The sequence below is a fragment of the Hyperolius riggenbachi genome, chromosome 7, assembly GCF_040937935.1.
Source record: "Hyperolius riggenbachi isolate aHypRig1 chromosome 7, aHypRig1.pri, whole genome shotgun sequence".
NCBI classification, from domain to species: domain Eukaryota; kingdom Metazoa; phylum Chordata; class Amphibia; order Anura; family Hyperoliidae; genus Hyperolius; species Hyperolius riggenbachi.
In genome coordinates, this window is record NC_090652.1 from 69,161,637 (window position 1) to 69,176,915 (window position 15,279).

The following is a 15,279-nucleotide window of genomic DNA, read 5'->3' on the forward strand; positions in this document are numbered from 1 at the left end:
CTCTCTCCCCGGCAGTGTGGGGTCTTTCCCTGGCCGCCGGGATCCCCCATGTCCCCGCTATTCTTCCGGGGACCCGGCAGCCAGTTGGAGCAGCGCAGCCGTGGTGGCAGCAGCAGAGCGGTGGTGGCAGCGTGACGTCATCGGGGGCGGGGCTAATATTGAAAACGAACTTCTCTATATTAGAGAAATATAGAGAAGTGCGTTTATATGTATATTAGCGCCATCTTGTGGGCAAATAGAAAACTGCAGCACAGGAGCCCAGGAAGGTACTTTTTTTTTTTTTTTTTTTTGCTGCAGATCTCCCTGCCAGAATGAGTTTTTTCAGGTTTTAGGGTCTGAAAGAGTGGAAAAAAATTGCACCGCTTTTAGACCCTAAAATGTGGAAAGAATCAGACCGCCAAGGAGGTTAATAATGGATATTTTGACCTTGCTTCACACTTCCTCTATCTCGATCACTTTACCCACATTACTTCATATTCTATAGGTAGTACATATCTATATTTTGACATCCTATGCTCAGTATTTGTCTGGGATTACAAATGTCATACAACCAACATGGTTCCACAAATAAGAGTAGTAAAGAAAAAAAATGGGCCTCCCTTAGTATAATAAATTGAAAACACACATAAGAATGTATACTGAACTCCCAACGTAAGCTCAAGAGCAAAATGTTCTGGTAGAGGCTTGGAGGTGAAGTAGAAAGCATTGGTTAGTGGCCCTGTCTTGACAGATCCCCATTAATCATAATGCCCAAGTTTTCGAGATAAGAAAGAGGGCCTCTATTAGACACACCCCTGACACACCTCTAACCACACCCCTCACCATGCATATCACAAAAAATAAAAAACAAAAGATATAGTTTTATCAATCATTCAAACCACAAGATATAGTTTTATCATTCAAACCACACTGGTCCTTTTTTATAACTTTGGGAATAAAGTTTAGAGTCTGTAGGATAATACGCAAATTAACATAGATCTGTACAGCACTATTGAAAGAGGGACAAATACACAATAAAGAGGGACAGAGGGATTTGTTTCCCATAGTGGGACTGTCCCTCCAAAAGAGAGACAGTTGGGAGTTATGTTGTTAATTTGGGTAAGTTACAGTATCTCCTGCCGTGTCACTGTGCTAATATTGGTAAATTTATTTGTAATCCTTACAAACCCAAGTATGTAATCTGTACTACTCCTACTGTACTTTCCCAGTAAATATACACACTTTCTCCCAAAATGCCCATGCCCAACGGGCACTAATAAATAAATAAGTAATAAATCGATTTAAAAGAATTGGACCTAGTACTGCCCCTTGCGGGACCCCACTGCTAACAGTTTCCCATTATGACTATGACCCATTTACCACCACTCCCTTAACTAGTTCTCTATCCACATATATATGAGGTATAATACAATACAGTGTATGAACTGTTTTTAGCAATAATTACTTCTAGAATCTTAGATCATTAGGGTAGTGTTGGCCCTTTTCCCCTCAACAACATACATAGGCGACATGTTCCCCCCTCAAACTAATAATTAATCAGTATGTTAAAAAAAACATAGATACACAGCACATACAGTACCTCCAAAAACAACTTTATTAGGGGAACATTGAGAATTGTCCCTCTGTTGGTGCATAGAGGTGCTCCAGATCTTCTGGGACCCTAGAAACATCCCTAACGATTACAATGCCAGTTTTTTTTTAAACCCACAGAGAGTATTAAGTCTAAAAACCATCCTACCTACAATCATTCTCAGGCAATGTACCCCCAAAAATATTGAAACAGTGTAACCCTGATAAATATGATGTGAACCCCAAAACATAATAAGACAGTAACACCTCTAAATGGGGTACATATTATTTCGGCACCACTCAGTTCGGCACGGGGAGAGCCAAATGATGGCTCTCACCGCTGCCGCTAAATTCACAGGCGGCGTTAAATACTATTCCCCCTCCGAGTTGTCGCAACTTGGAGGGAGATGTACTTTGAGGTCTGGCAGCCACCAGAGCCCTGAAATACTGCTACGCGGGGCGCACATCATAGCATTGCTGTTATGATGGCGTCCTAGCTTTGGCGCGCGGCTGATCTGCCTAAATGTAGTTTGTAGTGTGTCCTAAAAACATAATAAAGCACAATTAGTCACAGTGTTATTTTGATACATATCTGGGTAAAGTGCTACCCCCATATCACTGGTGCCAAGTGGGAGCAATACCTGTAAATGGTAAAATAACATACTCACCCTTTCGTCTCACTGGCACCTTTTAGCTTCTGGAGTGCCAAGATTACACCAATAGCCTTAGGTACACTTTACGTTAAAACTACATGAGTATGTCAGACAGCCTTGATGTGGAGAAGAATTACATTGAGTCGCCAAAAAATTAGAGGCACCCTTTAAAAATGAGTTGGCCCACCTCTAGTTCTGATCACAGCCAATATTCCTCTTGGCATGGACTCAACAAGATGCTGATACCGTTGCTGAGGACTGTTGGCCCATGCTGACATAATGGCAGCTCAAAGTTGGGTCAGATTGGATGTTGGCGTTTCCAAGCTTTGAAATGATCTTTCAACTTTGTCCCACAAATGCCCATTCAATAGGATTGAGGTCAGGGGACTGAGCTGGCCATGGAAGCAGGTTAAATTCTGATTGATGTTCCTCAAACCAATTTGAAACCGATTGAGCATGGTGGCAAGGTCCCACAACAGGTGTCTTTTCATATTAATCTGTGATACCAAAGGCACATCTGATGGTCTTCTGCTGCTAAAGCCCATCCTTTGCAAAGTCCGTCATGTGGTGCATTGGGATATGCTTTGTGATGCACCTGCATTGAATTTAACTGTAATTTGTCATGTTGTTGCCCTTCTGTTGCTGCGGACTATGCGTGCTACTCATCTTTTACCTCTCTCATTCACCAGCCTGAAACTGATGGGCAACAAAATGCTAAAAGAGTCGTCGTTTCAGAGATGCAAGTACCAGCTCTTCTTGCACGAACTATCATCCCTTATTCAAAGTCACTTAAATCTTTTGTCTTCACCATTTTGACTTTAACGTCTGTGATAACTACTTTGTCTGAAGCTGAGCGTTCCTTATATAAGCAACTTATATAAGTCACTGTTGGACTCGTTTACTTTCAAATAAGGGGATTGGACATTTTTTTGGCCACTTGTATGTTCTGTGCTACCTACTGTCTGACCCTGAGTATATTATAGATCTCAAAGTGGGACTACTGAGGCCTACAGAAGGATTAGTGAAACACAGGCAGGAATTTAGTAAACACTCTCCAGATCTTTTCCTATAATAATATCAGACAACCTTTTGTGCCCATCTTTCAGGCTGCAAGTCAGTATTGGCTACTTGGGCAAACATGACATGCAAGGCTATATGTAGTAGTTATAGCATGTAGTCCTATTCACAAAACCAATCACCAACCTCAAAATCCTTCTATCTGCCTGCTGCTCATTTCCTCTTTTTATTACCCATCCCTACTCTACATGTCCAGTCACTCACTCTAACCTTCTCTTCTCCAACAGGTTTAACAGCCTTTCACTGAACAGAATCCTCCTCCCCTAATCTCTAAATCAGTTTTCACTATCTGTGCTCTGAACAACATTCTCTTTCACCTCATCCAGAGGGATGGTCAACAAAGAATTCTGGGTTTAGGCACAATTGTGCAAATGTATGCATTGTAAAAACAGACCAATCAAATCAGGTCGCAATGGTTTTTGATTGGTCTATTTTCCAACCACATTAAAATGTGCATTTTGTATATAAACTTATAATTATTTGCATCTCATTAAATATTCCTTCTGTAACTTTAATCATAAAAAGAACAAACAAACAAGAAAAAAGAACAAAAACACCCAAACAACCTGTACATTCATTTAAGCAACATAATTAAACAGCGTGTAGCCCCCCCCCCCCCCCCAACAACATAATCAGGTATTAGGCATCACCAAACAACAACATTTTAGGCCCCGTACACCCAGAAAACCTAAGAGTGTCTCCTTAAAAATATATAAACAGCATATCCTTCAAAAAGAAAAAAAAAACACAATAAGGGGTACTCCAAGAATATTTCCCCCATTAATGCCCAGGGGAGGCTGCGCTCTTTTGGGATGTTCGATATTAACCTTGTAGTTTCAATGGGAGAGTGGAGGGATTTTTCTCATCCAGAAAGAACAATTTAGCCTAGAAATGGTGTCCTGCCCTGAATATAATTCGTTCAAACATAATAAGGTTGTGCACCCCCCTTCCCCCAACCATAATTTGGCAGTGTGGCCCCACAAACATAAATAGTCAGTGTGCCCCCCACTCCAAAAACACAAAAGTACAGAGCCCTCAGTACACATCTAGGAAGAGTGCCCCTCCCGCTCACTGATGGCTAGTGGTGCGGACAGACAGAGCTGGGACAAGGTCCTCCAGCACCCAAGGCTGAGACACCAAAGTGCGCTCCTCCATCCCTCCCACCCCAGCTATCATACAGTGATCGCTATTAGGCTAAAAGGTTCCCCAGAGCCCCCCAACCCCTTAATCTATAGTTATGTGGCTTGCAGTCACTGCCATGTATCCCTTTTTCTTATTTCTCTCTGCTTCAAACACAATAGGGGAATGATTGCTGAGTGAGTTGTGCACCACACCTACACTGCGCCCTGAGGCTGGAGCCTCTCTTGCCTCTGCCCGACCCTTTGGGCAGAACCTGTAAACAAAAGAAAAACACCATACTCACCCTTCCATCTCATTCTTATCTTCCTGCTTGTGCAGTGCCAGGACCACACTGGGAGACTCAGGAGATGTGATTCAGCAAATACCACTCGACATCTGCATGAGGCTCGCAGGGAGGCACGGCATGCTGAAAGGTCATGTTCTACATTTATTCCTGTCTGCGTAATATTAAATTAGACTCCAGCCCTTCTCACAGATCAGAAAGGACTTGTTGTGGTCATAATAGTTTGAGGATGGAACCATAGCTTAACCACTTCGCCGCCCGGGTACAGTATATCTACGCTCCTTTGGACTTCAGTTTCCCGCCCGGAGCGTAGATATACTCACCCCCCGCCGCTACCGCTGCTGCTGCTGCTGTCCACGCTCCCGCTCGTCCAGAGATCAATGAACGGGAAAAAACATTCCCGTTCCTTGATCTCTGCCCCCCAGCAATGATCGGCTGCTTCTATGTGAAGCAGCGCGATCATTGTGAAAAAAAAATCAATTTCCCAGCCTCTCTGAACTTCCTGCAAGCGTACTTCCTACGCTTGCAGGACGCATTTACAAAAAATTACTGTGGCCATCTTGTGGCCAAAAAGTAAAACTACACCCAAAAATATTTTTACATGCAAATACATTATTTTACAATATAAAATTAACTCATTAACTCCCACACTCCCCAATTGTTACCAATTTTTTTTTTTAGTAATAAAAAAAATAAAAAAAATTACAATATAAAAAAAACATAAATAGTTACCTTAGGGACTGAAATTTTTAAATATTTATATCAAGAGGGTATAACACTGTCACTTTATAAATTATGTGCTTGTAATTAGGGATGGACGCAAAACTGAAAAAAATGCACCTTTATTTGCAAATAAAATATTGGTGCCAAACATTATGATAGGGACATAATTTAAATGGTGTAATAACCGGTACAAATGGGCAAATAAGTTACATGGATTTTAATTACAATAGCATGCATTATTTACAAACTATAATGGCCGAAAACTGAAAAATATTGTTTTTTTTTCCAAATGTTTTCCTATTTTCCCAGTAAAACACATTTAGAATAAAATAATTCTTGGTATAATGTCCCATCTAAAGAAAGCCTAATTGGTGGTGAAAAAAACAAGATATAGTTCATTTCATTGCGATAAGTAATGATAAAGTTATAGGCGAATGAATGGAAGGAGCGCTGAAAGGTGAAAATTGCTCGGATGCTGAAGGGGTAAAACCCCTCAGTTGTGAAGCGGTTAAAGCGCGGCCACAAAATCAAATTCAATTTACCCACTACTCTGTGTTTATTATGCAGTCTACAATGCAAGCATTCCAATATAATCATACATGTTTCTGCTGTATTGAATCTTATCTCAGTCAGCCTCGCTCCTTCCTGGTACATTGCCGGGGAGAGGAAAACTTGTAATCTCCCCTCCCACATTCCTGTTCCTCACTGACTGGCGGAGGGCAGTTCAGTGGGTCATGAGGCTGAGAAGAGAAATACGCCTCACCCTTCTGCAAAAGCTGAAGAAATACGATCTATGCTGTGCTCACATGTGTTTACAGAGCAAGCTAGATATGACAGTGAAGTTTCTAGATGAAAAGAAAAAAAGAGTAAGGGAGGAAATGACATCAGGATTGGCTTCAGTCACAGGGAGTAAAAATGGAAAATGCCTGGAATGGTTTTCATTTTATTTAGCACATACAATTAATGGAATTCAAAACTTGGACAGTACAATACATATATTATATAAGTAGAACATGGATTTATCTACTTATACATGTGTCTTTTTTCCTGGCATAGTATGGCTCTCCTTGCTGCTTTAAAGTGAAATCTAAAACAAGGGAAACTAAAAATCATAGGCAACCCAAGGAAAAAAAATGGACAACACACCAATTTTCTCATTGGAAAAAAAGGCTCCACGTACCATACAAACAGCCATATGGGATGAAATAAATAGTATTCTAACCCTTCTAGAAACTTAGATCATAATGAAGTAGCATCTATCCAACCTTACCAAACAGCATAATGAGGCATTCCAAAAAAAGCAAAGGTCAACAAGTCTTCATAAACATCATAATAATCTCCATAAAAATCAATCACTATAACTCCACAAATGTCCCTTCCTATAAAAACATACCAACATCATAGATCACCAAATGAGGCCTCTATCATATCTCCTATTAATAGGAGCACACTTACTGCAATCATACAGCCAAACACATCTTTCATACAGAAGTCATACACCTATGTAGGTCAATTTCAATGTATGCTACAAACGCCATACTCACCCTTCATTGTCAGTTGTATTTCTCAGCTTTTTGAGTGCTAGGACTATGTTGTGTGATCTGAGCTATGTGATGCAACATATATCACTTCATATAGAACAGAGCATGCAACACAGGCTCAACGTGGTGAAGGATCATAGTCTCTGTTTCTTCATATCTGCAAAACCACTCATGAGGATTCTGAGCATGTGCCCTGGATCGTTAGCCACAGCTGTAGTCCTGTTGGGTTTATTCATTGACTGGATCCACAGGCACTGGCAACTTAAAGGGACTCCGAGCACCTCTCATGGGCATGCCTTTAAGACTCTGACCAGCAAAGTACTTAAAGATGCACACCTTTCTGTAGCTTGTGCTCTCCTCTTTCATTTGATGCCTGAATGCCATTCTATACCAAATAGTTTTCGTTCGATTTCAATTTAAAAATTGCGGCTGCCATCTTGGCTATGTTATAATTTCCAGGTCACACCTGTCTTCTCTGTTAGAGAAGTGCATCGCAGCCGCAGGAACAGGAAGTGACACGCATGACCATTGCAAGAGGCTCCTCCAGAGGGGTCATAGAACGACTTTGTTGGAAGTCATCTGGCTTAAAGGCATGCCCATGAGAGGTGCTCGGAGTCCCTTTAAAGAACACCTGAAGCGAGAGAGCCATGGGGGCTGCCATATTTATTTATTTTTAAGCAATAACAGTTGTCTGGCTCTCCTGATGATCCTCTGCCTCTAATACTTTTAGCCATAGACCCTGAACAAGCATGCAGCAGATCAGGTGTTTCTGACATTATTGTCCGATCTGACAAGATTAGCTGCAAGATTGTTTCTGGTGTAATTCAGACACACATACATTTGCAGGGCTGCCAAGCAACTGGTATTGTTTAAAAGGAAGTAAATATGGCAGCGTCTATATTCTCACTTCTGTTGTCCTTTAAGGACCAGAGTTTTCTGTTTTATTTCTCCTTTGTGATCACTGTGATTGTCTCCCAGTGGTCACGGCATCAGGAGCCAATTAAATTGTCCTTCGAATGATGCACAGAGTTTAGCTGTCATCATGTAGCGGCGGAAGCGGGATTGTAGCGGGAGGGCACCGAGCCACACTATTGAAATCGATGTCCTGTTAGAGTAAAGAGGCTGCAAACAGCGCATAGATTTCAGTAGTGTGTGTCCAGAACCAGTCAATGTAGTGTTTGATCAATAATCAGATGAGATAGCTATCTTACCAGTGAACTATGCACCTGAACAGCACTTGCAGTAAAACACTGTCTTATGTCTGGCACACACCATGCAATTTTCTGTCAGATAGACAGGTTGAATTGATTATTATTATTATTTATTTATAAAACACCAACATATTTCGTGGTGCTGTACAAAGTAGTAAAACACAAGCAAGGGATACATAATGATACAGACAATGTTATACATCAAATATGGACATTGGTACAACATGCATAACTGGTGAATAGCAGATGTAACATGATGAATAAAATGTATAACAGAGTGCCAGCTATTAAATTAATAACATTTCAAGACAGAAAATGGTGAGATCCCTGCCCTTGCGAGCTTACAATCTAAAGGAATGGGGTGTAAACAAGAGGTGGGGAAGTATACAGTATACATACAGGCAGTGCATGATTAGGTTATTTAGTAAGGAGTAAAACTAGACGCGAGGTTGAAGGGTGATTGGCCCAAGATAGAGCATATGCTTGTCGGAAAAGGTGGGTTTTGAGGGATAGTTTAAAGATTTCAAAGGTGGGAGAGTGGTGGATATGCTGTGGAAGGGCATTCCAGAGGAGGGGTGAGGCACGTGAGAAGTCTTGTTATTATTTCCGACAGGTCTGATTTGATTTCCAAATGTTTTTCTGAACAATTTTCCGATCACTTCTATACAAAATCGATCAGAAAAATTATTAGAAATCAGATTCAACCTGCCATAATCGATTCAACCCGTCTATCTCATGGGAAATTGCATGGTGTGTGCCAGGCATTAGGCTATGTTCCTACTTGTGCCGAGCCACTTGTAGTGTCCACTCCGATGGTCCACTGTGGTCTGGCTGTAACCTGGGGCAGATGCCTTACCCCCATAGGCGATTATCGTGGACTGCACAGAAGTGCGGCCCACCAACGGGTCCCACAGGTTCTTTGCAGAGTGACAAGTGTGAACGCTTCCTATTTATAAAATGGGAGGTGTTCACTGTCCATTACGTGATGAGCAGAGAATGGACAAACATTCTCCGCTCAAGTGGGAACACAGCCTTAGGCATCATAAAAAATATACCAGCATGATAAATCGCCAAATGAGGCCCCCATCATATCTTATATCAATATGAGCACTCTCAGTGCCCTCAGGGCTGGTTCTCTCGAGAAGCAAGGTGAAACATTTGCATCAGGTGCAGAGATTAGAGGGGCAGAATATTTGTACTGTGTTTACACTAACAGCATGCAGTCAGAGTAGGAGGAGAAGCAAGAGGAGAGTGAGGTGAAGAGGTCATCATTGGGGGAAAAGCAGCTTGTTGTGCTGTGTGAGGAGTCTGACAGTGAGTGAGGAAGGGGGGGGGGAGCAGGAGAGCAGCAGTGTTTCATTTGACTTGCACAGCAGAAAGAGGAGGTGGCACTGCTGTACTGACTGAGGAAGAATGGAGGACGGCTGACTGGCTGAGGGTGAGTAGTTTGTTTGTAACAGCCAGCCAGTGTGTTATTGTTACATAGTTACATAGTTATTTTGGTTGAAAAAAGACATACGTCCATCGAGTTCAACCAGTATAAAGTACAACACCAGCCTGCTCCCTCACATATCCCTGTTGATCCAGAGGAAGGCGAAAAAACCCTTACAAGGCATGGTCCAATTAGCCCCTAAAGGGAAAAATTCCTTCCCGACTCCAGATGGCAATCAGATAAAATCCCTGGATCAACATCATTAGGCATTACCTAGTAATTGTAGCCATGGATGTCATTCAATGCAAGGAAAGCATCTAAGCCCCCTTTAAATGCAGGTATAGAGTTTGCCATAACGACTTCCTGTGGCAATGCATTCCACATCTTAATCACTCTTACTGTAAAGAACCCTTTCCTAAATAAATGGTTAAAACGTTTTTCCTCCATGCGCAGATCATGTCCTCTAGTCCTTTGAGAAGGCCTAGGGACAAAAAGCTCATCCGCCAAGGTATTATATTGCCCTCTGATGTATTTATACATGTTAATTAGATCCCCTCTAAGGCGTCTTTTCTCTAGACTAAATAAACCCAGTTTATCTAACCTTTCTCGATAAGTGAGACCTTCCATCCCACGCATCAATTTTGTTGCTCGTCTCTGCACCTGCTCTAAAACTGCAATATCTTTTTTGTAATGTGGTGCCCAGAACTGAATTCCATATTCCAGATGTGGCCTTACTAGAGAGTTAAACAGGGGCAATATTATGCTAGCATCTCGAGTTTTTATTTCCCTTTTAATGCATCCCAAAATTTTGTTAGCTTTAGCTGCAGCTGCAGCTGCTTGGCATTGAGTACGATTATTTAACTTGTTGTCAATGAGTACTCCTAAGTCCTTCTCCAAGTTTGATGTCCCCAACTGTATCCCATTTATTTTGTATGGTGCTAGACCATTAGTACGTCCAAAATGCATGACCTTACATTTGTCAACATTGAATTTCATCTGCCATGTATGTGCCCATATAGCCATCCTATCCAGATCCTGTTGCAATATGACACTATCTTCCTGAGAGTTGATGATTCTGCACAATTTTGTATCATCTGCAAAAATAGCAACATTGCTCACTACTGCATCTATTAGGTCATTAATAAATAAATTGAAGAGCACTGGACCCAGAACAGACCCCTGTGGGACCCCACTGCTAACAGTCTCCCATTTTGAGTACGATCCATTGACCACAACTCTTTGTTTTCTGTCCATTAGCCAGTTCCCTATCCATGAACACAGACTCTTCCCCAGTCCTTGCATCCTCAACTTTTGCACCAGACTTTTGTGGGGAACAGTGTCGAAGGCCTTTGCAAAGTCCAAGTTTTTCACATCTATATCCATATTAGCATTCACTACCTCATAAAAGCTGAGCATGTTAGTCAAACAGGACCTGTCTTTAGTAAACCCATGTTGATGCTGAGAAATAAGATTATTTTCTACTATGAAGTCATGTATAGTATCTCTTAGTAACCCCTCAAATAGTTTGCATACAACTGATGTTAAACTTACAGGTCTATAATTTCCTGGATCAGATTTTTTGCCCTTCTTAAATAATGGGAAAACGTGGGCTGTACGCCAATCCACTGGGACTCTGCCAGTTGCAAGAGAGTCACAAAAGATAAGATAAAGGGGTTTATCTATAACTGAACTTAATTCCCTTAGGACCCGAGGATGCATGCCATCCGGACCAGGTGCCTTGTCTATTTTTAATTTATTTAGTCTTGCCTTCACTTCTTCCTGCGTTAAGTATTTAATATTACAGTTAGAAGATTGAGACTCTTCTGCCTCTGTAGTTTGCAACAGTGCTGTTTCTTTTGTGAAGACAGAAGCAAAGAAAGCATTTAATAACTCTGCCTTACCTTGGTCATCCACCATTGAGTTCCCATCCTCATCCTTTAGGAGTCCTATACAGTCAACCTTTCTTGTTTTAGAGTTAATGTACTTGTAAAACCTTTTTGGGTTAGATTTGATATCCTTAGCGATTTGTTTTTCAGCTTCAATCTTTGCCTGCCTAATTTCTTTTTTACAATTTTTATTGCACTCCTTATAATTGCTTAGTGCAGCCTCGGTCCCCTCCTGTTTTAAGACCTTATAGGCATTCTTTTTCCTCTTCATTTTATCTTTAACCTTTCTATTCATCCATAGAGGCCTTTTTTTATTCCTAGACATTTTGTTTCCATATGGGATATACATACTACAGTATTGATTGAGTATAAGTTTAAAAGCTTGCCATTTCCCTTCAGTGTCTTCCCCTTGTAGTACATTATCCCAGTTCACCAAACTTAGTGCCTGCCTAATTTGAGTGAACTTTGCTTTTCTAAAATTCATAGTTTTAGTGGTCCCGCTGCCCCGTGGCCTATCAGTCACCAGATCAAACGTTATCATGTTGTGATCACTATTTCCCAAATGTTCTTGAACCTGCACATTTGATACATTATCTGGTCTATTAGAAATTATCAGATCCAGTAACGCATGCCCCCTAGTTGGTTCAGTTACCATTTGAGTCAAGTAATTGTCCTGTAGTGCTGCCAGAAATCTGCTGCTTTTACCAGAATGGGTAGCCTCAATACTCCAGTCAATGTCTGGAAAGTTGAAGTCGCCCATAATTATGACCTCATTTTTACCTGCAGCTTTTTCAATCTTGTGTTGAGCTTCAGCATTTCATGTCTCAAGCTTTTGCATATGCTCCCTTGCTGACTGAGAACATTACAAGAAGCAGAGTAAATTGTTTGGTGCTGTGCAATCAATCCAAATCGGGAAGGGGAGGTGGGCGCATCTTCACAAGTTTGCCAAAGGCAGCAAAAAGTCTAGAACCAGCCCTGACTGCCCTCACAGCACACATTACTCATGCGGCATGCACTTATGGTGGTCAACTCCAATGTTAGCTGCAAACACTATACTCACCCTTCTGCCTCATTTGTATGTTTCAGCTTTTTGAGTCCTGGGACTACATTGAGTGATCCGGACCATTGTGATGCAGCATATATCACTTCACATGGACCGGAGCACACAACACAGTTTCCACGTGCTGAAGGATCATGTTTTGTGCTTCTTCCAGTATGCAGAAGGAATGGATAACCCCTGGTGGGGGTGCAGAGCACATGCCCCAGTTATTTAGCTTCAATAATGTCACTGCTGTAGTCATGTTGGGTTTATTCATTAATGTAGTGTTGGATCCAAGGATACTCATCAGTCATCACGAGGTCGTGATCACGAGCCATTTTTTGCAATCACAAGGTCGTAATCGGCATTAGTGACTCAGGTTTAAGAAGTCGCTCTCTGTACACACGAATGAATGGGGATACACCCCTCCCCCAAGGGTGGACTAGACAATTTGTAAAGCAGTAACACAGAAGCGCCAAGTAGAGTAAAATCGATTAAAAACTGTTTAAAAGGGGGAAGTTGGTGGACTCACCTCCCTCGTAGAAAGAAAGACCGGACAATGGGACGTTACTTACAGTATAACGTAACTTCTTATTAAAAGCTCCAAAGTTGCAACGCGTTTCGCGGGTCACAATCCCGCTTCATCAGGCAAAAATTATTGAAGGGTACAAAATCGGGTCAATGGCCTGGCTGAGCACCTCTGTCCCTTACATGTTAGAAACACCAAATTTGCCAGATATGTTAAGAAGCACAGTGAGAACAAGAGGAAAAATGACAGTTAATGTATTTACCGCTTTTACATGTATAATTTTTTCCTTTGAAACTTTCAAATACATTTTCTCAAAAACTATAATGTCTTTTTGAAAAAAAAATGTTCCTCTTGTTCCCACTGTTCTTTTTAACATATCTGGCAAATTTGGTGTTTCTAGCATGTAAGGGGGCTTTGCTATAAACAGGTAAAGTCGGCGGGTTTTAATCACAAATACCACTCATGATTCGTGGTTACATGCGGTTATTCGACTCAAAACCGCACTCGGGCCGGATATCCCTTTCTACATGTGATCGTGATCACGAGTCAATGCGGAAGTGGGTGGAGTCAAATTTGTGATTGGGGGTATCCGAGCACCACTAATTGGATCTGTTTGGCTAATCAGATAAGATAGCTACCCCACCAGCAGTAACCACTTAGTAAGAGTAAGCACCAACAAAGGTCCTGCACCCCAAAAAATCCTAGAGCTTCTTCTTCTGTAGGTTAAAGTAAACCTGTGAGGCTATAAAAGGAAAAAAGTCTGATGCTCACCTTGGGAGAGAGAAGAAGATTCCCCCTGTATCCCTCCACCTCACCGTTCCAGCACTGAGACCTGTGAAGCGCGACTGGCGACCGCACTGTTAGTGTGCTTGTGAAAGCCATTGACTATGGCTTGTTGATGGTTTTGCGGAGGGGACAATGCTGGAATGGACTGGTGGAGGAGCATGGGGTAGGACTCTGGATTATCCAGACACCACCCTCTATAAAAGGAGCAGGGACAGCCATACTATAGCAAGAAAAAAACAGGGCCTCGCCTGTATGAGACGCCGTCTCCTCCCGCGGACCCCCTGCTCACCCTGCTCCACTATACAACTTTGGGGGACACCGTGCAGCATTTGACGAGCGCTTCGGGGCGCTTTCAGCACACCAGGACTGGCACCTCTGCACAGAATTGTGCACCTCTTGGACATACTATGACGGCAGTGGACACCTACAGCCACGACACTCATTACTCCACGCACACCAGCCTGGCAACCAGCGGGTCAACCATCTTGACAGACAGCCTGCTTGCATCTTTGGACACACGTGGATCACAGGAGGGTGAGATACGGATGGTACCCATATGGTGATCATGATTGATACAGTGTGATGCATGGCTTGAAGCTACGTTTTCTGCTTTTTCATATGCTGCCAACTTGCTCCTTTTTCTGCTTTGGACTGTGCAGTGTTCTTTCTTGCAGTGTTTGTCCTGGACTGTCCCTCATATAACGATCTAATGCAATGTCAGGTTTTGGATAGGCACACCTTGCCGTGTTTCTGTAGTCGGGTGCTCAGCCTTGATGCAGAAGCGGCATCAGTCCAATACAAGCAATTCAAGGTCGGCTGGCACACCAGTTCAAAGTTCCAAGCAGTTTTATTGTATGCACAACATGACAATTGTTTCGGGGCCACGGAGGGTCCCCTTCATCAGATAAAGTGCAGACATACATATAACGATCTAGTGTGGAAGAGCTCCTTTACATCCACATGAGCTCCTATCATTACCTGGCCAGTGATGTGTGATAGAGGTGTGCATGGGGTCTATGTGAGGAGATAGCCACCTCATAGAGTTCTTTTAATCATTATGTGATTTATAGATGGAATTTCAATAAAATTTATATTTTTATAGATCCTTGATATATTCTCATTTTATATTAGTATTATCACTGACAGCATCTGTGGACCTTTTTTCCTCTCCAAACCTGTGCGTGTATGACAGCCATACTATAGCAAGAAAAAAACAACACATATATAAGTAGAGAAATGCTTGTTCTAATTACATAACATATGTATTGTACTGTCCTCATTTTGATTTCAGTAATATAGTCACACGACAAAGTTTATAAGCTTTGGGGTCCTTGGCATCAATAAGTTGCATTTTCCCATTGAAATTAAACAAATCTGATTGGCTGTTTGTGGCCGGCCGGCCCCGATTTC